Raw genomic sequence first — 3,488 nt, 5'->3', positions numbered from 1 at the left:
AATGATATTATAGATAGCTGACTGGAAAATGGGGTTAAACTTCCTTACAAATTTCTTTGGGAAGTCAAAATGCCTCCTAGGATTAAAGTCTTTATGTGGTTGGTGCTTAGAAATAGTGTCTTATCTAAAGATAACCTGGTCGGCAGAGGATGGAGTGGTAGTAAAAATTGTCCTTCTTGTGGCGAGGATGAATATATTGATCATCTTTTCATGCAATGCTCTATCTTTAAAATGTTCGAACATTTTGAAGTTTACATTCAATTTGTAGTTTGTATTAAAAGTTCAACAAACATGAGAAACACCTTATGATAATTGGGGTGTTTGTAGTCTTTTGGACGGCATGAAAAATCGAGGAACAACATAATTCTTGATAACAATAAGATTTCTGACCCTTGTGTTCCTGTTAATATGATTGCCAGACAACCTGCAACTATAATTATTTCTAGGAAAAGAAGGCAAGTCAATAAACACTGAGATGGGGAATAAGAATGTTTGCAATGATAGCAAGTGAAGTCTTTAAAGTTGTGCATGGCTGAAGAGTGGGGCTCAACGGAATCATGGATTGATGGTGTGCTGCTGGCATCCTCTACGGCCTATACTGCCACGCTGCTGCTATGCAAGAATTCGTCCAGCTGGCTCCTTTTAGTTGTCTTTTACTGTTATGTTGTGTATCATGTTTTTTCTGCGTGAGAAACTTTCAATCTATTTATCTCCAATCATGATAATACAAAGAACACAAAGGTAATAAAAATTACAATAGATCCACACACCACCTAGCGACGACTGCAAGCACTGGGGCGTGTCGAAGGCGTGTCATCGTCATCGCCTCTCTCTCATCGGAGCCGGGCAAATCTTGATGTAGAAACAGTCGGGAAGCCTCCGTGCTAAGGCTCCATAGGACCAACACACGAGAGTAGTAACCATCGTCGATGAAAAAAGTCGTAGATCGGAAGGATCATACCTGTAAACACCCAAGCGAAGAGCAACAAGGGCCAGATCTAAACAAATCCATCGAACATCAGCACTGACCGAATCCCGCGAGTTCCGACAGATACACACCTCCACACGCCCTCCGATGACCCTGGACATATCGAGAATGGGATAGAGCGTGCGAGACATTATTCCTACTGAGAGGCATCGCCACCGCATCACAATCCCAACTTAGACATTTAACCTAACAAGAATGCGAACAGGGTCCCTCCCGCCCATGTAGGCCAAGGTCCTCCGCACCTTCATGGCCCGAGGCCATAGGAGATGGGGATGTTGTGCACGCCATTTGATTGGTCAGTCTGGCAACGTGTGGAGTTTCCCTGTTTCATTTCTCGTCTCGTCGCCTCGTTTTTTAGCTTACTGTTAGGGCTGTAGTTTGTAAAAAAAAGACATTGTGGTTTCAGTTTATGAAACCCGAGAGAACGCTCTCTTCAAAAAGACACTATTTCTTTTTCCTTCTTGCCTGCGCCGCCGTCGAACTAGCTAGCCGCTACGGCCAGTGTACATATCATGCACACTGTTTCGTAGTAGTAGCATGGCATTGGCATGCATGTGGGGTTCCTTGCAGAAGATAGCAACGCTGTCCACCCATCATCAGCAATTAAACGAACCTACCTGCACATTGTGATAGGGCACATGCGTGTATGCGCGTAATACTTTGCCCAAGAAACCCCTAAGAAACTTGCACAAACCAGTGACTGTCCATACAGGGAAATCGCGCGTCCTTGGCTGCGCCAGATGCACGTTAGTTTGTTGCGCTGTATATGGCTAGCTGTCCACCATTCACTCATGTTGAGCAGCTAAAAGAATCTTATAAGGTGCTTATATGGCTAGCTGTCCACCATTCACCATTCACCCATGTCTCTCAAAGATGTTCCTGCGAGTAGGGTATAGATGCGTATGTTCATATGAGTGAGTGAGTGCGTGATTGCATGTGTGCGTTTATACCAGGTTTGTAGAAAACTCGTAAGGTTAGTTATTTCCTGGCCACCAGGGTTAAAATTTGATTAGCTATTTACTATGTTACTCTACCAATTCTATATACTATGTCCGCCTGGGTGTGTAGGGCATGCATGTAGTTTTAAGTTGACAATTTGGCTAGCTAAATACTCTCTCTGTTTCGAAATATAAGTCTTTTTAGAGATTTCACTATGGATTACATACGGATGTATATAGACATATTTTAGAGTGTAGATTCACTCATTTTGCTTCGTATGTAGTCCATAGTGGAATCTCAAAAAAGACTTATATTTAGAAACGAAGAGAGTACTTTACATGGAGCATTTAACAAAAAAAAACTATCATATTTTGGGTTTGTGTCCCACTGAACTATCATTTTCTTAACAGTGACAGCAGACTACCACATTTACTTAATTTTTGGCAAAAAACTACCGAGTATGATTACCATTTTACCAATTTTAAATGTGTTTATGACATGCAGAACCCATTTTGATTATTTTGACTATTATATTTACCGTTATTACAAGTAGGACCCATATGTCAGCATCTACCTTCTTCTTCCTCCTCCTCTTAGGCATTTCAACGAACACCTCATCTTCATGCCGCACATCGAACACTGGTGCCGTCCATGTCGCGCACCTGCAGGCTGCCAGAGTCGAAGATGCCGGACGAGTAGGGAAACGGACGTCCTTTGGAGTCGTGTGTTGGAGTTGGCCTAATTCGTCCAAAGACGGTATGTTAGCCGGATGCTTTTCATCGGCCAGCGTTGTAGGGTGGGCGACTTCACCACACCCGGTCGTCGTCTCGTCTGGTAGTACGCCGGTGGATATATCGATCGTACAAACATGAATGCGCGGTGCGCGCGCAGAAAGAGAAGGGAAGAGCCGGCAAAACAAGGCGGTTGACGCGAAGCCTTTCCTGATCCCCTCGTCTATTTTCTTTCAGTGCTGATTAAAGAAAGGACAAACCCAAGTGGAGACACGTGCACTGGTGCGGAGACACACAGAGAGAGACCGGGTTTGCACTCTTTTCACACAACGCCGTGCCATTTCCGTAGCACAAGGAGAGTCACTGGTCGTAGCGTCAAAACAGCCGGAGCCACCGCAACCACAAGTGGGCCATTCCATACATGTCAAGTGGTACCACTGGATCTATATGCAAGTATATAAATAGCATAGCGTAATCATCGTGTTTTTAACCTGATGAAAGTAAACGCGTTGCTTCACGTGCGTACGTACGGATATATAGGGCCGATCGAGGGCGAGAGGGCATAGAGGAAGCAACCATGAGAGCCCGGCATCATTTGCATTCCTTAATACCGTACATAAAAATGAACAGTACACTCCAGTCTAGTATTAATTTGATCTCGTAGTAGTACGTATTCCAACAAAAGTTAAAGCTGGGGTGGTACAACATGACGATGATATTAATTTGCTCCAGGTAGTAGTAGTAGTACCGTAGTAGTGGTCGGTCGGTTGTCTATAGAGGACACAACTCGATCCAATGCCACCAACTAAATTTACAGATCGAGTAGTAGA

The sequence above is a fragment of the Triticum dicoccoides genome, chromosome 6A, assembly GCF_002162155.2.
Source record: "Triticum dicoccoides isolate Atlit2015 ecotype Zavitan chromosome 6A, WEW_v2.0, whole genome shotgun sequence".
Lineage (NCBI taxonomy): Eukaryota > Viridiplantae > Streptophyta > Magnoliopsida > Poales > Poaceae > Triticum > Triticum dicoccoides.
The sequence above is the reverse complement of the archived record's forward strand: the minus strand, read 5'-3'. Positions refer to the sequence as shown.